Genomic DNA, 23014 nt, shown 5'->3' with positions numbered 1-23014 from the left:
GGTAACTTAAGCTCAGTCCTAACCCCGGCACTTTAACATGTCTTGCCCCTCTTGGTTGAATTGTAGAGCCGAATGGCGTTGGGGAGTAATGATCTCTTCATCCTGTCTGAGGAGCATTGCATTGACAGCAACCTGCCGCTGAAGCTGCTTCTCTGTCTCTGGATGGTGCTGTGCAGAGGATGTTCAGGGTTTTCCATGATTGACCGTAGCCTACTCAGTGCCCTCCGCTCTGCCACCAATGTCCGTTGATGGAAAAAAGTCTGGAGAGTCAAGGAAGTCTAGAGATAGAGCAGGTAGCTTTAAAATGGGGGATTCATGGCTGGATTATTTGGGGAGTTAGCCAATGGGAGCAAATTTAAAGCATTAAGGGTTGTGGAATCTGGAAAGATAACTGGGAAGTCAACAGTTTAGAGGGAATAGGGTCAAGGGAGAAGATGGTGTGCTTCAGAGACGTTGAATTTGGAGAGACCATGGGGAGAGAATCTAGAGAGCATCCGAGGAAGTAAGGCTTACTAGGCTAGGGAAAGGCAGGAAACCTGAAGAGTGAACTGATCTGCCAGACCTGGTCTAGTGACAAAGAAGTCCATCAGCTCCTCACCAGCTGTTGGAGGTGAGAATAGAGGAAACCAGATCGAAAGGTTTGAGAATATGATTTGCATTAAAGAGAAATCTAGAGTTGGTTTTGTATTCCAAGAATATGAAAGAGTACCGAACAGTTTTGACAGAGAGAAGGAGCTCTCAGATGTGCTTTATGTTGTCTAGCTATAACCAGCAGTAAGTAGCTCAGTCAGTTGTCCAACATAGAAACATTTCGACCCATAAGATACAGAAGGAGGCCATTCATGGCTTTGCATTCACTCCCATCGGGAAAGAGCCACTCAGTATGATTGGAACTTCCAGCACCACATCCCTCCTGAGTCACACAGCTCTTTAAGTAACATTCAACTACTTTTAAATGTGATACAGGTGTCTGCCTCCACCACAAAATCAAGACTGGACATGTTTAGAAATGAGGAAAGATTAAACAGGCTACGGGAGAGAGAAACTGGGGAATTATAGACCGGTTAGTCTGACATCGGTGGTGGGGAAAATGCTAGAGCCAGTTATCAAAGATGTGATAACAGCACATTTGGAAAGAGGTGAGATCATCGGACGAAGTCAGCATGGATTTGTTAAAGGAAAATCATGTCTGACGAATCTTATAGAATTTTTTGAAGATGTAACTAGTAGAGTGGATGGGGAGACCCAGTGGATGTGGTATATTTAGATTTTCAAAAAGCTTTTGACAAGGTCCCACACAGGAGATTAGTGTGCAAACTTAAAGCACACGGTATTGGGGGTATGGTATTGATGTGGATGGAGAATAGGTTGGCAGACAGGAAGCAAAGAGTGGGAGTAAACGGGACCTTTTCAGAATGGCAGGCAGTGACTAGTGGGGTACCGCAAGGCTCAGTGCTGGGACCCCAGTTGTTTACAATATATATTAATGATTTAGATGAGGGAATTAAATGCAGCATCTCCAAGTTTGCGGATGACACAAAGCTGGGCGGCGGTGTTAGCTGTGAGGAGGATGCTAAGAGGATGTAGGGTGACTTGGATAGGTTAGGTGAGTGGGCAAATTCATGGCAAATGCAATTTAATGTGGATAAATGTGAGGTTATCCACTTTGGTTGCAAGAACAGGAAAACAGATTATTATCTGAACGGTGGCCGATTAGGAAAAGGGGAGATGCAACGAGACCTGGGTGTCATTGTACACCAGTCATTGAAGGTGGGCATGCAGGTACAGCAGGCGGTGAAAAAGGCAAATGGTATGTTGGCATTCATAGCAAAAGGATTTGAGTACAGGAGCAGGGAGGTTCTACTGCAGTTGTACAAGGCCTTGGTGAGACCGCACTTAGAATATTCTGTGCAGTTTTGGTCCCCTAATCTGAGAAAAGACATTCTTGCCATAGAGGGAGTACAGAGAAGGTTCACCAGATTGATTCCTGGGACGGCAGGACTTTCATATGAAGAAAGATTGGATCGACTAGGCTTATACTCACTGGAATTTAGAAGATTGAGGGGGGATCTTATTGAAACGTATAAAATTCTAAAGGGATTGGACAGGCTAGATGCAGGAAGATTGTTTCCGACGTTGGGGAAGTCCAGAACGAGGGGTCACAGTTTAAGGATAAAGGGGAAGCCTTTTAGGACCGAGATGAGGAAAAACTTCTTCACACAGAGAGTGGTGAATCTGTGAAATTCTCTGCCACAGGAAATAGCTGAGGCCGGTTCATTGGCTATATTTAAGAGGAAGTTAGATATGGCTCTTGTGGCTAAAGGGATCAGGGGGTATGGAGAGAAAGCAGGTACAGGGTTCTGAGTTGGATGATCAGCCATGATCATACTGAATGGCGGTGCAGGCTCGAAGGGCCAAATGGCCTACTCCTGCACCTATTTTCTATGTTTCTAACATGTCCAGTCTTGATTTTGTAAACATTTATGTAAATTGCTGTAATTAATAAAACATGGAAACTAGCACAGTACCAAATGGGCAGGCTATTTGGTCCATGATGTTGTGCTGATCTTGATGCCAATTTATACCACATGTTTTCTCCCTGTGTATCATCCATATTCCTTCAGTCCCTTCATATCCATGTGCCTATCTCCACCAAATGTCCACCAAAACTCTGAAACTCCACCAAACATGACTAACCCAGGTAAACCATTCTAGGCACCTACCACTCCCTGAATGTAAAACTTGCCCATTGAGTCATCTTTAAATATTCCCCCTCCCCCGCTACAACCTTAAGAGAATGTTCTGGTGTTTGACATTTCTAGGGGAACAATTCTGACTGTTTACCTATTGTATCTATGCTTCTCATAATGTTATAAGCCTCTATCAAATCTCCCCTGCTCAGTTCTAGCATAACCTCCAAGCTCTTATGCTCTTTGTCTTAGCTAATACAATAAAGCATTTTGTATGCCTATTTAAGCACCTCAATAATATAGATCTGTTGACATGCATTCCAAGGTTCTTCTGTTCCTTTGTATCTCTCAGTATTACTGTGAATTTTCTAGTTTTGCTGCACCTCCTGAATACATAACCTAGCATATTCCTTCCAGTTTTTTGTCCTTGGACCTATGCATTTAAAGGAGTTAAGAATTGTAACAGAATAGGAGAGAACAAAGGAGTTAGGATATAAAAAGTGAAAGTGTGGTTCTACAGGTCAGAAGCAGTGAGTGGAGGGATGGCGATTTAGCTGTTGACAAAGGGACCCTTCCGCTGTAGGTAGATGAAGGGTGATGTGAGTGGATAGCAAAGTGAGACATCTGGGGAAGCCTTCTCTATGGTTGAGATATTACCAGTGAGGCTAGAACTGCTGGCAAGATCAAAAAGATGACTGTAAGTATGGGCAATTGTTCTTGGAGAGACTATGGGTTCATACATAGTTCCTTAAGGTTGTCATAGCGGGGATGGGGGAGGGTTTAGCAGGGCAATAAGCTCCCTGTACCTATTAAATGCTCCCAATGGCGTAGGTCTCAAATAGCCACTGACGACCAAGTTCAGCTCCTGGCCTTCATGTGTGGCTGAGCCACTCAGCCCTGCGCAACTGTTTCTACTGACAGGAGAAGGGGCAAGAGTGGGTTACTGGCCCCTTAAAACCAGTGGCTCGGGCAGATGAGACTCATCAGCTGTGGTGGGTAATTCATCTAGGAGAAGTAAAACTCTGATCTATACCCACTCAAGGGGAAGACTTTGAGAGTAAATCCCAAGGGAAAAGTCCAAAGCTGGTGTTGCTAAGGCAGTCATACACTGAGTCCAATGCTGACTGGTAACTCCTGCAACACTGCTGGTGCCAAACTGTATCAGTCTCTGCCGTTCCTTTGGGTTCATCAGATGCGTGGAGAGGGGGAGCTTGCTACGTGGGCAACGGCTTGCTCTCCATATTGTACTGCCCTGGCTTGCACATCATGTAGACAACTGCAATGAAACACTCCTGACCAATGGAGGACCTCAAGAGAGATAGTGAAGTCAGAAGTGTTGGAGAGCATCATTAGGTTTTATATGGTCCCTTTACAGGATGTGGACATGGGGCTAATTACCCAGCAATAATTGTCTTTGAGAAGGTGATGGCTAGCCCCTTCCTCAAAGTGCCACAGTTTGTCTCATCCAAGTTCTCCCACAGTCACAGTGTGATGATTTTCCAAGCCCAGATGACGTGTGACCTGAAGGATAACCATGTATGTCGTGTTCCCAAGAGCCTGGTGGCCAGGTGCATCCAGCAGTGGCAGATCCAAGTCCGGGAGATGCTCCTGCATACGGCAAGTAACTGCAGTGTATTTTATAAATGTACAGTCTGTAACCACAGTGCAGTAACGATGGAGGGTGGAAATGTTTTGGTTCTCGGATAGGATGCCACTCAAGCAGACTGCTTGATGCCAGTGATGTGGATGGATGACAGAGGATGCCACTCAAGCAGACTGCTTGATGCCAGTGATGTGGATGGATGACAGAGGATGCCACTCAAGCAGACTGCTTGATGCCAGTGATGTGGATGGATGACAGAGGATGCCACTCAAGCAGACTGCTTGATGCCAGTGATGTGGATGGATGACAGAGGACATCCAGAGTCTCGGCCTCCATCCCAAGCTTGCAGGCCAGTGACACGGATGTGTGATGGAGGATATCTGTGGATGTCGGCCTGTCCCAGGCCGGTAGATGGCGGGGTTGGGTCTTGCGAGCAAGAGGCAGGAGGGTGAGTCGGCAAGCTCAGAGTGTGAGCCTGGTGTTCAGGGTCCTGTCCTTGGCCAGTCCAGGGATTGATACCGAAGTTGGAAGTCAAAGGCCCAGAGGCGTGTCCATGTGTGTGGATGGGTGAGAGGGAAGAAAGGGCTTGTTTTGGTGTTATTGTTTTGTTGCTTGTGTTCTGTTTTGTTATATTCTATGCTGTTTTGTCAAGCATTGAGGACATGCTATGTTGGTGCTGGAATGTATGGTGTCACTTGCGAGCTGCCCCAGCACATCCTTAGGTTGTGTCAGTTGACACATTTCACTTTTTCAATGTGCACATGATGCATAGATCTGAATCTGCTTTATCATTATTCATTCAGACAAGTGACGATTATTCCATCGCACTCCTCGCTTTTGCTTTGTAGACGACAAAAAAGCTTTGGGGTGTCAGGAAGTGGGCCTCTCTCTGAGGGGTGACCAGTTTATCTTCCTGCTCTTACATCTGCAGTATTTATGTTCAATTCCAGGTGGCTGATGGTGGTTTTCAACAGTAGTCATGTCATTGAATTAAAATTAAGGAGGTTATACTCACTCATTTTGAGATAGTCATTGCCAGTCAATTTTATAACGTGGACATTACAACGCTAGTCAGAACACGTCTGAACATTGTCTGGTCCCTTTAAAATGCAGGCATGGACTACCTCATTTGCTGAGGAGTTATGAGTGAAATTGAACATTGGACAAGCAAATCAAGATCGATATGCTGAAATCATCAAGGATGAAAAATTGCTTGATGCAGAGGGTGAGGGAGGAGTGCATTGAAGCTACCTCAGTGAGAATATTTTTATTACGTGTAGATGGTTGCTAAGGAACAAGTATTTTAAATGATGGATTGGGGGTGAAATCTGGCAAGATAAAACAAAATAAAAAGATGTTTGTACAGGCAAATGGTGAAAGTAGACCTTCCTATTTCTGAAAATTTTAACACACCTATTCTTCTCCCATACCTAGGAGAAGTGGAGTCAGAGCAGGTACAAAGAGTGTGGGTTGGTTAAAATTTCTACGAATGTGATAAAGTTTCCCAGCTCTATTTTACCATGGCCTCCATCAATACTTGCACACGTTTTGCTTTTATATGCTGTTTGTTCAACATTCAGTCCTGGAGGCGGGGGGGGGGGGGGGGGGCAGGACAATTCTATCCAACTAGGTCTCAGGAATTCCGGAGGAGTTATCTTTAATCCATTTTGGAAGTTCTGTTCCCTGCCATCAACCCCATCCTCTGTATGAAACAGCACTAGATTGTGTGCAACTTTTGCGTCCTACTTCAACCAATGAAGAGTTTCCAACTCTGTTACCCCAATGTTCAATGAGTCTAAATCTACTTCATTGATGCTCTGGTTTTAAGATTTTCATTTAAATCCCTCCATGGGCTCAGCCCCTCCCTATATCTCAAAATTCCTTCTTTCCAACAACCCCACAAGTTCTTTGTGATCTTTTCGTGCACCTTCAATATTGGTCTTTGGTTCATCCAAATCCTTCTCTACCAGTAGCAACCAAGCTTTCAGCCGCTCATGCCCCACACATCTGTATGGGCTGTCTCCTTCAACAATAGGAGAGGAGAACTATAGGAGCACCTCAACAATGAGGTGCCAGGGTAGTATCACAATTAGCCCGACGATATTACATCTTGAGGCATCGGAGTTCGGGGTTCAGTTCCAGCACCGTCTGTAAGGAGTTTGTACGTTCTCCCTATGATCACATGGAATTCTTCTGGATGCTCTGGTTTCACCTCACAGTCCAAAGACATACCAGTTAGCAGGTTAATTGGTCATTGTAAATTGTCCTGTGATTAGGTTAGGGTTAAATCGGTGGGTAGCCGGGGACCGTGGCTCATTGGGCCGGAAGGACCCATTCTGTCCTGTATCTCTAAATAAATAAATAAAATATGCTAGAACCAATCTCAGTGAAGACCCCATTAGATTCCATGTGGACTAATAGATAAGATTTGGTTTCTTCCCCAAAGGTTGTTGACCAGTTATCAAACAGTGGTGGTAGCATGTTATCTCCTAATTTCCTTTTTTCAAATATACAAACATAAGGAAAATATTAAAGGGAAATAAAGGAAGTAATTTCTAAAACTGAGAAATCTTGAATTCTATAACTCTGCAAAATAAACCAAATAACTAACCATAGAGGCTATTGGAAGGCATTCAAGATGTTATTGTGACACAGAGTTAATCTCATTCGTAAAATAAAGAGATTGCCTTCAGAATTTCAGCCATGAATTACAAAAGAGATAGGGAATGACATAAATCTTCATAAAGGATTATAAATGACAACTGGAATTTGGTGATTGGGAAAGACAAAGGGAAAGGTGACCAATGTCAATATGGGGGAATGAAAAGGAACTTAGTACCAGTGAGTGGGAGGGGAAAGTTGAAAATGGGGTAGCTCATTGAGCAAGTTCCAAGAGCAGCAGTCAGGGGTCGGGTTAGGTATCTGGGATCTGGAATCTTGGAACCAAAATGTGCGGGCTGGGAGACTGCTGGGTCAGGACAAATGTTCATTGAAGGCCACATGCTTGTCAAATGTGTGGTTGTTATCTTGTGTGTGGTTTCAGGAGGGTTGAGCAGACAGGTAAGTAAATAACATCAAGTTTCCAGAGATGGGAATGCCCAAGGACCAGTACGCTACAGACTGACATGAATTAGTTTTTCCTGGTAACACTGGGCAGAACAGTGACACAGTTAGCAGAGTTGCTGTCTCACAGCTTCAGCGACCTGGGCTCTACCTTGACTTTGGGTGCAGTCACTCAAAAACTTCTGCAGATGTACTGTGAAGAGCATTCTGACAGGCTGCATCACAGCTGGTACGGGGGTTGGGGCTTCTGTACAGTTTCAAAAGAAACTACAGAAAGTTGTAAAATTAGCCAGCTCCATCTTGGGTACTAGCCTCTGTAGTACCCAAGACACCTTCAAGGAGTGATTCCTCAAAAAGGGAGCATCCATCAATAAGGACCCCCACCACCCAGGCCATGCTCTCTTCTTGCTTCTGGAATCAGAAAGAAGGCACAGAAGCCTCAAGACCAAATCCACAAGGTTCAGGGACAGTTAGTACGTCTCAACCATCAAGTTCTTGAACCAGAAGGGATTACTTTGCTCAACTTCACTCACCCCATCACTGAACTGTTCCCATCACCTATGGATTCACTTTCAAAGACTCTTCATCTTATGGTCTTGATGTTTATTGCTTGCCTATTTATTTATTTATTTATTTATTTATTTATTTATTTATTTATTTATTTATTTATTTATCTATCTATCTATCTGTCTGTTTATTTATCTATCTATCTATCTATTTATTTATTTATTATTTTTTATATTTGTATTTGCATAGTGCTGTCTTTTGCACACTGGTTGTTTGTCCATCCTGTTGGGTGCAGTCTTTCATTGATTCTATTGTGTTTCTTATATTTACAGTGAATGCCAGCAAGAAAATTAATCTCAGGGTTGTTTAAGGTGTCCTATATGTACTTTGATAATAAATTTACTTTGAACTTTTCTTATGTTCCACTTCCATAGATGGTGAGAGCCGTGCATCATATTCCAGGTACTTATCCATCAGAACCCTAAATAACTCAGAACTTTTAAAGCAATAAAGGAGCAATAAGACCCAATAGAGAGCTTGCCTTTTTACTTGTTGTACACTGGAGCCTCACTTAGTGCTCAGGATGACAGCATTAACTGAACCAACATTAGAAGGTGTTATTATTGAATTATTATATATAAAAAAGTATTACTGACAGTGCAGCTTTGCTGGGAACCTAGCATGAAACGATGTCCTTGATGGTAACCAGGTCAATGATGATGGTTGGCCATTGAGCTTATTCCAGAGCAAAAACTTCCTTCAGGGGGAGAGCTAGGGGGTGTGAGACAACACCTATCATTTCCAGAATAAAGTGATGACAGAGACTGTAGGATCCTGGAGGCCTGTCAAGATGTGGAACAGCCCCTGCTCACCCACAGCGTTGGTCCACATTCAGCTCACTGGCTGGGCAGGGGAAATCCTGAGCACTATGCATCAGCAATGAGCCAACATTATGCTCACTCCTGTCATCTCCATATAAGACCATAAGATATTGGAGAAGGAGAGGGCAGAGTTTTAAGGTGCTTGGAAGTAGGTACAGAGGAGATGTCAGGGGTAAGTTTTTTTACTCAGGGTGGTGAGTGTGTGGAATGGGCTGCCGGCGGTGATGGTGGAAGTGGATACAACAGGGTATTTTTAAGAGACTCCTGGATAGGTACATGGAGCTTAGAAAAATAGAGGGCTGTGGGTAACCCTAGGTAATTTCTAAAGTAAGTACGTGTTTGGCACAGCATTGTGGGCCGAAGGGCCTGTATTGGTTTTCTATGTTTCTTTGTTTCTAATTAGGCTATTTGGCCCTTTGAGTCTGCTCTGCCATTTTATCACGGTTGATCCAATTTTCCTCTCATCGCCAATCTCTCGCCTTCTCACCACTAACCCTTCATGCCCTGATTAATCAAGAACCTACCAACCTCTGCCTCAAATATACCCAATGATTTGGCCTCTACAGCTGCCTGTGGCAACAAATTCCACAGGTTTTCCACCTTCTGGCTGAAGAAATTCCTCCTCATCTCCATTCTAAAATTCTATTCAGAGACTGTGCCCTCTGGTCCTAGACTCCCCCAGCATCGGAAACATCCTCTCCACATCCACTCTATCTGTGTCCTCTGGTCCTAGACTCCCCCAGCATAGGAAACATCCTCTCCACATCCACTCTATCAAGGCCTTTCACCATTCCATAGGTTTCAATGAGGTCCCCCCTCATTCTTCTGAATTCCAGTGAGTCACGCTCTGCTCTTCCTTCCCCACCAGCCACTCTGCGTCTTGCAATGGTTTCCTATGCAACAGGAGGAGCTGCATCATTTGTCCTTTCATCTCTTGCTTTCCCATATTCCGATAGACCTGAACAGCCATTCCAGGTGAAGACGCGATTCACTTGCAATTCTTCCAATCCAGAATACTGCCCTCAGTGTGAGCATTTCTGCACCGGAGAACCAAATAGATTGGGTGACCGCTGTACCGAGCACTCACGTTCACTCCGTAGGAGTGACCCCGAGTTCCCTGTTGTCTACCACTTTAACGTCAGAGTGAGAATCAAAACCAGGTTTAATATCACCGGCACACGTCGTGAAATTTGTTAACTTCGCGGCAGCAGTACAATTACTGCAAGTATACATGTATATTAAATAGTTAAATTAAAAATAGTGCAAAACAGAAATAATATAAAAACAAAAAAAAAGAAGAGGTAGTGTTCATGGGTTCAATATTCATTTCGGAATTGGATGGCAAAGAGGACGAAGCTGTTCCTGAATTGCTGAAATGTTCCACTTCTTTCGCACTCTGAACTAACTGGCTTGGCCTCCTGCGCTGCTCTACCAATGCTCCGCACAGCACTTCATCTGCCATCAGAGCACATTGCAAAGATGTGCTTTTTCCATTTGCATTAAAGCCAGCCATTTGTATAAGGTGATCTTTCTAGATATCTCCTTACGTCCTGCCTGCTTTTTGCCACCCATTATTCTAAACTGTGTGCAATGTTTTTGCCTCACTGTCTTGTATAATTTATGTTCTGTGTGTCTCCTACACCTACGTGGCTGTGATGCAGCTACAATCACATTTTTCACTGTACCATACATGCCAATAAACTCAACCTGAGATTAAGTATGATCACCCTCTCATCACCCCCATTAACCCGCTGAACCAGAGGCCCTCTCCAAACTAAACCCACTTACCTCATCCTGTCGGTGTATGTAGGCCCAGACCCGCCTGCCTGTACCTGGACCGGGTATCTTTTTGTCCTATCTATCTATCCTATCCCCCTCATCAGAGCTGCACTTTCAACTGCTGTTTTTCTCCTTTCAAGTTCTGGCAAAGGGCTTCCAACTTGAAACGTTAAGTGTTTCTCTTCACGCAAATCTACATAACCTTTTTAAGTGTTTCCAGCATTTTCAGTTTTTATTTCATATTTCCAGCATCTGCTGTTCTTTTTCTCATATGTAAATCCCGTTTGTGTCGTTGTCCTGGCGTGAAGTGCATCTGTAATAGATGTGGCGTGCAGCTTCTTTCTCAATGCATCGGAATTTTTGCGGAGAGAATGTTCACAGCCATTCCTTCCACATTCGTTTTTTTCTCACATACTCATTAATAATTCAGTTTCAGTTCCTGCAATTTTTTTTTAATGGAGCGACTGATCATTGGCTGGACTTCTTTCATGGAAGATATAGCAGCTTTTACTTTCAACTATTTGTAGCTTCAAACGGAGCACGCACGCATTGCTAAAGCATACAGGTTTTCTGCACCCGGCGATAAGCGAATTAGCGATATCGGAAATGACCAGTGCAGTGTTACCAGGACCATACCAGCGCAGTTGAATTGCGTATGGGGGATGCGGTGTTGCTTATTTTCGCTTAGAGTCAACAGCGAAGAAGTTAATTACAACTGTGATTAACTAACTGAACCCAGGGCAGTTATCAATGATCAGATTTCCGATTTGCTTTACCCCTGTAAAGTGCAGTATTCTTTTTCTAAGTAAAAGACATTTATGAGTCCAAAGCACAGGGCAATTTAGCATTACGTGTGTTGAAATTACTAGCAAATGTATTAAGATTAATGTTAATCAATTGTGTATTATGCGGACACATTCCTCCCTGTGCTTACGTGGGTGACGGACACTGTGTCGTTCTACTTCCAGTAGGCGGCAGTGTCCACGGCGTACCGGCTCATCTTCCAAACAGCTCTCGTTTGCCGCCAAGTTGTGAGTGTTGCCTGGAGACGGGAGAGCGAGGCCAATGGTGTTGGAAGACTGGTTGATTGGCGTTGATTTTAGCCAACCGGGATTTTGAAGGCGGACCGCAGGGGAGTCGCTGCTGAATTAAGTAGCTATTTTGTTCCAGTGAGCAGAAATGGAAACATTGTAGCAACCGGCGCGGCGTCAGCGGGAGGCGGACCCGGTCCAGGTACCGGCAGGTAGGTCTGGGCCCGCGTACAGTTGCAGGTGTACTTAACTCGGACCCGGGCCAGTTCCAAAGACGCAGCCCGAGCCAGACAGATGAGCGGAAGAGGTGCACTCAAGGTTGAGAATGGGGGTGTGCCCAAGGGAAGACGAAGTTAGGAAAATACTGTGTTGGGGACGCGTGGTGGTGTAAGAGGAGCGTGTTGAGTGTTGGGTATAGGAGGTGAGCTGTGTCTGTTTGCAGAGATGGGAATGGTCACACCAACCACTGCACGTTTGGATATGAGGTGGGGGACGTATGAAATAGAAGTGGCGTTCGTTATTCGACTTATCCGATCTAGTCCAGCATCCATTCTGTGCAATCTTAGCTGATCTTTCATGATCGTGTCAGATTTCCTCTCTGATGTCCCGCTCCTCATATCCCCTGATTCCCCAGCCCAAGGAACAGGATGTTATTCAGACATGGGTACAGTAATGATAAGAGGGGCCCAGAGTTGGTTTCAAGAAGGAATCAGGTGGCAGAAAGCCAGTTATAAGGCAATCCATGTGCATTGCCTAAACTCAGTACTGTAGTTTGTACAGATACCCCTGTCCCAGCTGCAGCCAGCATCTCATCCCATTGGTAGTTCTGCGTAACCCACACTAAGATATTTAACTCTGAAAAGTATTGCAACGGAGACTGTTCAAATCTGCCATGTATGACTGCTCTTTTCACAAAATTATACAGGACAAGGCTTTTCTGAGGGATTGACATGTGACATTTATGCTCCCAGTTTACGGGAGTTGAAGGGAATTTGTATGACCCTAATGTGTGAATATGACTAATTTTTTGCAATTGGAAATATCTGGGATTTGCTGTTTGCTGACTTTTGGGTACTCTGATACTTCTTGGACTGGATCCCATTAGCAGGCGCTGTCTGTGTTTGCTGAAATTGCCTTCTTGCCTCTTTGCTGAATCCATGATCTGAGAAAGCTTGCTCCTCTTCCAAAGCATCATTATGGAACCTTGCAGCTCATTTGACTGACCCATTGAGATGCTTCATGCAGCATTATCTCATTCCTACCTTGCATTTTAAGCTCTAAATTGTGTGATTATCTGAAAATGTGCTTTATTTTTTCTTTCTCACCAACTGTGAAAGCAATTTCTCATTATAGTCAACAATGTAACCGTGGAGACTCCCATCAAACCGTCAGTCAACCTCCTCCACCATTCAGCACAAACAAACTTCAATTTGAACCTCCCTGGATTTTTCATTACTGAAAGCTATTTTGACTACAATATGATTTATCAACAGAAATGAAAAAATGCAGAAGCTGGACATTTGAAATAAAATGTGAAAACACTAAATATTCAGATCAGGCATCCCACGTGAAAGTGGAAAGTTGACAGAGGAAAGGTAATTGACCTGAAATGTACACTCTGTTACCCATACTACAGCTTGATCTGAATATTTGCAACATTTTCTTGATTTTTGAAGGGTGACTGGTCCCATAATCCTATAACAACCAAGAATTTGCCCGACTGTTGCAATGACAGTCCTTGCATGCCAAGGTATTAGTAAAGGACCTCCACCCACTTGTACTGCCCCTACTTTAGTTACAAATCGACCCAGAATCTATAGTGACAGACCTGTATCCAATAACGCAATGCCCCAATGCCACACAGTGACAGGTCTGTACCAGACAGAGGTCCTGTACTTTAGTGTAACACTATAATAGATCTGTACCCAGCTGTATTGTATTCCAATGGCATAACTTGTCAGGCGTGTACTGTTTTCTTGTGTTGTACAATTACAGATTTTTCTGAGCCAGATGCCATAGAGCAAAAATGTCCTTCGTACATCATTTAAGTTTGGTAGGAGATGATTTGGAATTATGTCATTAGATGTTTTTTAAGACCTTACCCTGCAGGTCACTATGTGTAGATTTTTTTTGAACAAAGTGTGAATTTGCTGGATCAGCTGCCAGGGTTAAAGAAAGATTCCAAAATGAAGCCTGTTTGTGCTGAATGGTGGAGGAGGTTGACTGACGGTTTGATGGGAGTCTCCACGGTTACATTGTTGACTATAATGAGAAATTGCTTTCACAGTTGGTGAGAAAGAAAATTAAAACACATTTTCAGATAATCACACAATCTAGAGCTTAAAAGTGGAGCAAGGCAGGAACAAGGTAATGTGACATGAGGCAACATTTTCGATTCTGGTAAATTTTTTTAGACCAGGTTGTGCTGATTCATGGAAGTGCTGCAACAATCCAAATCTGCTTTATCTACAGTGTGTATGTCCATTAGGGAGTTACTGAGTAGTTTTACCATTGCGATATCTGGGGGATTTTGATTCCCATCAAATTGAGGACATAAGACATAATTTATTGGATGTGAGTTCAGTTCTGGCTTGAGCTTGGAGACTCAGGACTTGTGGATGCTGGAAACTGGAGCAAAAACTGAGCTGTTGGAGGAACTTGAAGGATCAGACAACATCGACAAAGGGAAATTGACAGTCAATGTTTTGGGTAAGATGCTTAATCTAGACTGAAAAAAATAGAGGGAAGATTACTGGTATAAAGAGGTGATGGGGTAGGGACGGGGCAAGAACTGGCGAGCAAGAGATGGATCCAAGCGAAGAGAGGCTGATTTACTGACTTGTAGGTGGAGTCAGGCTGGAAGGAAGGGTGGAGATGGTGCTGGGAGGTAGTAGGTGGAGACAAGGCTGCAGATCAAGGAATAATAATACTAAGTGGAGGAGAAACCAAAGAAGGGCAGTATGATGGGCAGAAGGGAATGTTGGGGTGAGGATGGATGATGGGCCTGGGTAGATCAGAAGGACAGAGAATGGGACTGATGAGGAGTAGATTACCTGAACTTAAAGAGTCCTTTCCAAGCCACAGCATCCCACTTCCCAGTTTCTTTTCCCTTTCCCACCCACTCCATCTTGAGGGTAAGTCATTGAAAAGTGGTATGAGTCTGAAATTTAATGTTTGAAGGCTGGAAGAGGCAGAAATTCTCAATTTTTAAAAAGTGCTTGAATGTATACCTGATCTTTGACTTGTGGGCTATGGCACTAGTTCTGGGTAGGCCGGGTAACCCATTTTTCCTAATGAATACAGATTTGATGAGCTAAATGACCTGTTCCTGTGAATCCAATTTTGTATGATTCTATAGACAGAGACCGAGTTATTAACTGAAAACTGAGCAAGGTTTTTCAGGGGTTAAAATGTAAATAATGAATGTTCTAGAGCAGGAATATAATGAGTTGTTTTGGTGTATACTGTGTATCCAAATAGAATAAAAGATACCCAGGAATGAATTTCTGGTTAGAATCCAGTCAAAGTCTCAGGTGTTGGTATATTTCTTGGACATTGCCTCTTGTCCCACTTCTTATGTGACTCATGAGGTTATATGTGGGTGATGAGGTAGAGCTGATGACTGTTCCTGTAACTGGTCTACTGATATCAGAGGTCAGCTCACAGCCTGGGCTTCTGCTGTTTGTTTAGTGGCATCATTCAGTTCATATAAAAGTCAGGAATGCTTGTTTTTCCTTAATTTTTGTATAGCCCTTTTTGGCCCTTTTCCTTTGCTTTTTGCTGGAGTTGATGAACTGTCTATATGATTGATTGGACTGTTCAAGTGACCAAATGCAATGACGTCAATTTGACCAAGTACAGCTACCTTTCCTTTATAATCCAGAAGGTGCCATTAGCTAAAAAAAGAGCTGGCAATTGAACAGCTCCCACAACCTCAGAATAGCCCAGAGCACGATGGTGACATTGAAATGCTTATGAAATATAATCATTGTTGTCAGAAATCTGACAGCCCTTTGAACATCAGGTGTGAGAGGGTGTTAAAGTTGAGCCATGAATTTATTGAAGGCAGAGCAGAGCCTAGAGGCCATAGAAACTGCTCAGGTTACGTGTCCACTTACGCATTGTACATGAAGTGCTGGAGGAACTCAGCCGGTCAGGCAACATTCATGGAGGGAAATGAACAGTCAATGTTTCGGACTGAGACCCTTCCTCAGAACTTGGGCATGCCTGTACTGATATAGTACGGGAATAGAAATACTTTTCAATACTTAGGGCTGCAAGCATGTTGTAACAATTGCTATCCTCGCCCTGATGTAGAGTTTTGACCCAAAACATCAACACTTAATTTCCACTGACAGATGCTGCTCAGTCCCTTGAGTTCCTCTAGTCTGGGAGAATGTTCCTCCTGATTTCAGATTCTACAGCCTCTTGGGTGTGTCTCTGTGACAGATATGGTGTAGAGTTGAATTCGGTCTGGGCTGTGAACTCAATTCAGTTTTACAGGTCATGGAGATGTGTTTTGACCAGGCTGTGAGCTGGATAGGATTTTAACTGACAGGCTTTTAACTTGTTTATGAGCCCCGTCTCAGCTGATTTTCTGGGCGATAGTAGGGTTCATGATGTCCACAAATTCAGAGTGTAAGAGACCAGGTTTTCATTCCTTTAATAGGTCACTTGACACCGGTATCTGGTGACCATTTGCCAACGCAGAACTGCAGTTTTAGCAGCGTTTGTTTTTTTTCCAGTCTGGATCAAGTTACAGGAGCGAGAACAAGTATACCACTTGGTGACTGAAAGACAGTGTGAGAGGCGATGGTGGGAGGGGAGCAGGGCCTCGGGCAGATCAAATCCTGATCCTAATTCCAGCTCAATGGAGAATCTCTCCACAACTATTTCTCCAGGCAGATTACAACTCGGATTGCAGGGAGACAGAGCAAAGCTGTGAGTGGAAAACCTACAGTTTTGTTTTCAACTCTTGACTTATTATAACCTTTGTGGAAGCAGGTTCAATGTAGAGTTTCAAATTAATGACTGAATGTCGTCTTCTTCAGCGGGGGTGCGTCTGCAAAGGAAAGGGTGCGGGCAAGCAGAACTAGTGGGCGTTTGGACATTCACACCAAGTGGATGGGGTGGGCTGGAGAGGATTGGGTGTGTTTATGTGAGGATGAGAACATTTTGTTTGTGTATGCGTTGGCATGAGTTGTGTAAAAGACCATATATGTGTGGTAGGTGGGATGGTCTCTGCATGCTGGGGGGGGGGGGGTGTAAATTTGTTTACCTGCTGATGTGGTGTGTGGGGGTGGATCCGTGTACGAAGGGAGCTGAGAGTAGATTGAAGAAAGTGTCTGTATGCTTTTAGGGTGAAGCGTGTTTGTGAATATGTTGCTCTTTCCTTTGTCTTTTATTTCTATCCTTTTGCCTCTTGTTTGTAAGTTCTCTGAAGTGTCTTAACTTCTGGTTGCTGAAGTCCTTGCCCATGGAGATGTGATTTTTCAAATTAATCCATTAAAATTATTGCTGGTTTTGAAATCACCATCAAGTTTCTCCCTTTATCTGAGGTCTCTTATGCAGGGGCAAATTTTCCTGGATATCCTTCACAAGTGTGTATGGAAATACATATTTTTTGCTAAACCTTTATGAAACTACGGTCTTGCCAGTGTTTAATAAACATTTAACACATCTTCCTTCTTTTAATACTCTTTCTCTTTTAATAACACTTTGGATACTGTATGCACAAATTGTACTGCCAGCTTCAAAGATAGATGGTCATTCATCTCTAAAGCTTTCTGTTCCTGCACCGTATTTGAAATAAACTAAATAAATTTAGTTTATTAATTATCAGCTCAGTTCATTATGCCTGTTCTTCCTCCTAATATGCATAATTTTTACTCGAAGTTTTTGCTGCTGTGTGACTGCTCTTTTCTTGAGTCTTAAGTCCTTTGAGCTTCACACCTTCTTTTGAAAAGCTGGTGAAAAGGATTTTTATAATGTTCTGTCTCTGGGCTCTAGTACTGTCTGAGCCACATAGATATGTTTTCTACCACTGAATGCAGGTAATAGATTATTGGCTTGGATTTAAAGCTTTCTGTTGCTGTTGTCAATGCAGCAAATATATGTATAGAGTGAGTAGCAACATTAAAAATGTACCAGAGCCCTGTCTACATATGAGAGAAGAAGAAATGATGCCTGGGCCAGGCCATTTCACTGGAACTGTCATGACTCATATTAAACTCTATCTTTCTGAAGTTGGTCATGGAGGGGAAGGATTGATTACAAAAGTGACTGGCTTAGCAATAGCTCTGTTTCCTCTGAGTTGGAAAAAAATCAAGTAAGTTCAAATTTCAGTTTACAACTTCAGCAAATAGGCTGTTGCTTGCAGTGCAGCACTCCTGAGTTATGGCATCCAGATTGGATGCTAAAACCACTTCTTAGGTGGAAAAAAAATCTCCAGGTTGCAACTGGTGTCACATGTGAGTGAGTATAGAGATGGGTTGAGAAAATGATGAGTGTGTGCTGGAGAGATCATTTGAAGGGAGGGTTTAATTTGAACTTTGGGGGAGCTAAACTTGTTTCTGGGGTGGTGTGATTTCCCCACAAGCTAGATAGGTTGCATTTTAGCAGAAAATTCTCACAGAGTGACAGAGGGTGGGATGTGAGTGCTGTTGTGGAGGATTTAAACCAATTTGGCAGGTTGATGGGAACCCAAGAGCACCATTTGAAGAGATGAAAGCTAAATTCAAAAAAGTTCAAAGGTCAGTTTATTATCAAAGTACATATATGTCACTACAGGTATATGCAATGCTGAGATTCATTTTCTTGTGGGCATACTCAATACATCCATAATAGAATAATAACCATAACAGGATCAATGAAAGTCCGCTCAACTAGGGCGTTCAAATGGAGTGCAGAAGATAACAAACTGCAAATATAAATAATAATAAATAAGCAATAAATATTAAGAACACTAGATAAAGAGACCTTGAAAGTAAGTTCATAGGTTGTGGGAACATTTCATTGATGGGCAAATGAAGTTGAGTGAAATTATCCCCTTTGTTTTCAAGAGCCTGATGGTTTAGGGGTAATAACTGCTCCTGAAACTGGCGGTGTGAGTCCTGAGGTTCCTGTACCTTCTTCCTGGTGGCAGCAGCGAGAAGAAAGTGTGAAATAGAGGATAGGGGTTCAGATGAAGGAGTATTTAGATAGGGGGGAAAAACGACATCAGTGCATTGCAGAGTCAGAGTGATGACAGGGCCTGACAAGGTGTTCCCTCGGACCTTGTGGGAGGCAAGTGCTGAAACTGCAGGGGCCCTAGCAGAGATATTTAATTCATCCTTAGCGACAGAAGAGGTACCACAGGATTAGAAGATAGCCAATGTTGTTCAGTTGTTTAAGAAAGGCTCTATTAATAAGCCAGGAAATTACAGGCCAGTGAGTCTGACATAATTTGTGGGAAAGTTACTGGATGTCATTCTAAGGGACCGGATATATAAGTATTTGGATAGACAGGGACTGTTTAAGGTTAGTCAGCATGGCTTCATGCATGGTAGGTCATGTCTAACCAATCTTCCTCAAGTTTTTGAGGAAATTACCAGGAGGGCTGATGATGTTCTACATTGTCTTTACCAAAGCCTTTGACAAAGTCCCACATGGGAGACTGGTCAAGAAGCTTCAGTCACTCGGTATTCAAGATGAGGTAGTAAATTGGATTAGACATTGGTTTTGTGGGAGAAGCCAGAGAGTGGTAGTGGAGGGTTGCCTCTCTGACTGGAGGCCTGTGACTAGTGGAGTGCCACAGGGATCGGTGCTGGGTCCATTGTAGTTTGTCATCTGTATCAATGATAATGTGGTTAACTGGATCAGCAAATTTGTGGATGACACCAAGATTGGGAGTGTAGTAAATAGTGAGGAGGACTATCATGGCTTGCAGAGGGGAAAAATAGGCTGAAAAATGGCAGATGGAATTTAATGCAGACTAGTGTGAGGTGTTTGGAAGGACCAACCAGGGTAGGTCTTACACAGTGAACAGTGGGGCACTGAGGAGTGTGGTAGGACAAAGGGATCTGGGAATACAGGTCCATAATTCATTGAAAGTGATGTCACAGGTTGTTAGGGTTGTAAAGAAAGGTTTTGGCACATTGGCCTTCATAAGTCAAATACTGAGTACAGGAGATGGGATGTTGTGTGTTGAAGTTGTATAGTACATTGGTGAAGCCTAATTTGGATTATGGTGTGCAGTTTTGGTCACCTACCTACAGGAAAGATGTAAATAAGTTTGAAAGAGTACGGAGAAAATTGACAAGGATGTTGCTGGGTCTGGAGGACCTGTGTTATAGGAAAGATTGAATTGGTCAGGACTTGCAACGTGGAAAATTGAGAGGAGATTTGATAGAGGAATACAAAATTCTGAGGGGTATAGACAGGGTAAACGCAAGCAGGCTCTTTCCTCTGAGGTTGGGTGGGATTACAATCAGATGTCATGGATTAAGGGTGAAGGGTAAAAAGATTAAGGGGAACATGAGGGGAAACTTTTTTACTCAGAGTCATGAGAGTGTGGAATGAGCTGCTAGCTCAAGTGGTGCATGTGAGTTCAATTTCAAAGTTTAAATGAAGTTTGAATAGGTACTTGGATAGTAGGGTATGGAGGACTATGGTCCTTGCGCAGATCAATGGGAGTAGGCAGTTTAAATGCCAAAGGACCTCTTTCTGTCGTGTACTTCTCTGGCTTTATAACAAGCATGTAATGGAAGGGATCATACAAACATAAGAGTGTGCCTGAAAACAGAGTAAGGTGAAGAAAGATTGATAATATAAAGTTTAAAAAAAAATCTCTGAATGCATGCAGCATTCATAACCAGATGGGAGAGATGATGGCACAAATAGAAATAAAGGTAATGATCTAACAGCTATTGCAGATGTGATTACAGGTTAACCTGGGCTGGATCTGAAGGAAGTGGAAATGGGATAGCTCTGTTAATAAAGGATGAGATCACTGTAGAATTGGTTTGTGTGGAGATGAAAAACAGAAAGGGAAAGAAGTCACTGGTAGGTGTAATATAAAAGTTACCTAATAATAGCTATGTTGTAGGACCAGTTACAAATCTAGGAATAATGGAGACACGTACTGAAAAAACCCTGTGCAATTTTAATTGCTGTCAAGATCAAACAAATCGAATCAGAATCAGTTTTATTATCACCGGCATGTGACATGAAATTTGTTAACTTAGCAGCAGTTCAATGCAGAACATAATATAGAAGAGAACAAATAAATAAATAAAATGATAACAAATAAGTAAATCAATTACAGTATATGTATATTGAATAGATTAAAAGATGTGCAAAAAAACAGAAATACTGTATATTTTAAAAAGTGAGGTAGTGTCCAAGGGTGGTAGAGGGGAAGAAGCTGTCCAGAATCGTTGAGTGTGTGCCTTCAGGCTTCTGTAACAGAAAAGGGCATGCCCTGGGTACTGGAGGTCCTTAATAATGGCTGCCACCTTTCTGAGATACCACTCCTTGAAGATGTCCTGGGTACTTTGTAGGCTGATACCGAAGATGGAGCTGACTAGATTTACAACTTCTTCCGGTCCTGTGCAGTAGCCCCTCCATACCAGACAGTGATGCAGCCTGTCAGAATGCTCTCCACAGTACATCTATAGAAGTTTTTGAGTGTATTTGTTGACATACCAAATCTCTTCAAACTCCTAATGAAGTATAGCTGTTGTCTTGCATTCTTTGTAACTACATCGATATGTTGAGACCAGGTTAGATCCTCAGGGATCTTGACACCCAGGAACTTGAAACTGCTCACTCTCTCCACTTCTAATCCCTCTATGAGGACTGGTATGTGTTCCTTCGTTTTACCCTTCCTAAAGTCCACAATCAGCTCTTTCGTCTTACTGATGTTGAGTGCCAGGTTGTTGCTGCGGCACCACTCCACTAGTTGGCGTATCTCACTCCTGTACACCCTCTCGTCTCCACCTGAGATTCTACCAACAATGGTTGTATCGTCAGCAAATTTATAGATGGTATTTGAGCTATGCCTAGCCACACAGTCATGGGTATATAGAGAGCAGAGCAGTGGGCTAAGCACACACCCCTGAGGCGCACCAGTGTGGATCGTCAGCGAGGAGGATATGTTATCATTAATCTGCACAGATTGTGGTCTTCCAGTTAGGAAGTCAAGGATCCAGTTGCAGAGAGAGGTGCAGAGGCCCAGGTTCTGTAACTTCTCAATCAGGATTGTGGGAATGATGGTATTAAATGCTGATCTATAGTCGATGATCAGCATCCTGAAGTCAGTGTTTGTGTTGTCCAGGTGGTCTAAAGCCATGAGGAGAGCCATTGAGATTGCATCTGCTGTTGACCTGTTGAGGCAATAAGCAAATTGCAATGGGTCCAGGTCCTTGCTGAGGCAAGAGTTCAGTCTAGTCATGACCAACCTCTCAAAGCATTTCATCACTGTTGACGTGAGTGCTAACGGGCGATAGTCATTAAGGCAGCCCATATTATTCTTCTTCGGCACTGGTATAATTGTTGCCTTTCTGAAGCAAATGGGAACTGCTGCCCGTAGCAGTGAGAGGTTGAAAATGTCCTTGAATACTCCCGCTTGTTGGTTGTGTTATGATCCCAGCCCCCTCTTTTGTGAGAATCGCAAGAGCACCCGTCGAAAGGGGGGGGCGGGGTCAGTAGACCCAGTCGGAGAGGGAGAGAGAGAGAGAGACGTGCCAAATTGCAGGTACCACCAGGGATACAGAATAAAGACAACAGCAACTATAGTCTCATGGAGACCACGTGAAAAGCCCTTGGGCAAGGTGGGCTGGTTGAGAGAGAGATTGCATCATCCCAACCTGATTGACACCTGCGACCCCGTGAGAAAGTATAAAGGAGAGTCTCGGGGGGACAGCCCCTCAGACGCACCCAGAAGACACGAGAGAGTGGTCCCGCAGCAGCGGGAAGCCATTCTGAAGGAAGCCACGTGCGTTAGATTCCGGGATTGGAATTTGTAGCTGGAATCACAGAAAACCGTTTTTAACTAGCATCGGGGAGAGGAAACCAACGCTCCCCCGATTTCACGGAAGATTCATCAAGACTCGGCAAGTTTTTTCTTCTCCCCCCAATCTCTCTCTCTCGGTCGCCCCACGCAAAACCCAGCGATTTTCAAAGGGCTGAGGCCTGCAGACTTTCAGAGTGACTTTTATATTTCCAACGGACAATCTATTAACCCCTAGACACCAGCAGAGCTCACTTCTTAATGATGATTATTACTATACCCGCGCTTTAGATTGAATGTTGACGATGTGCACTATCTGAATGTATGTATTAACACTACTTTTGTGTCCCTTTATAAATAAAAACGTTTGAAAATAGTGACAACAGACTTCAACAGACCTCTCTATCTTTGCTGGTAAGTTATCCAGTTACGGGATACGTAACAATTGGGTTTCTCGTCCAGGATTTGGC

At 43.4% G+C, this 23014-nt stretch overlaps 1 protein-coding gene across 1 annotated transcript in view; it reads left to right on the top strand.

Annotated features, from left to right (window-relative positions):
* Nucleotides 1-11655: 11655 nt before the first annotated feature.
* The window catches only part of LOC132385161 (ubiquitin carboxyl-terminal hydrolase 2-like), a 133261-nt gene continuing 121902 nt past the window's right edge, over nt 11656-23014 (top strand). Inside the window, exon 1 of the mRNA XM_059956993.1 lies at nt 11656-11766. The gene's annotated coding sequence lies outside the window, so the exon portion shown is untranslated. The remainder of the gene's footprint in view (nt 11767-23014) is intronic.

The sequence above is a fragment of the Hypanus sabinus genome, chromosome X2 (assembly GCF_030144855.1).
Source record: "Hypanus sabinus isolate sHypSab1 chromosome X2, sHypSab1.hap1, whole genome shotgun sequence".
Lineage (NCBI taxonomy): Eukaryota > Metazoa > Chordata > Chondrichthyes > Myliobatiformes > Dasyatidae > Hypanus > Hypanus sabinus.
Note: the sequence above shows the minus strand (reverse complement) of the source record. Positions and strands in the feature narration are given on the sequence as shown.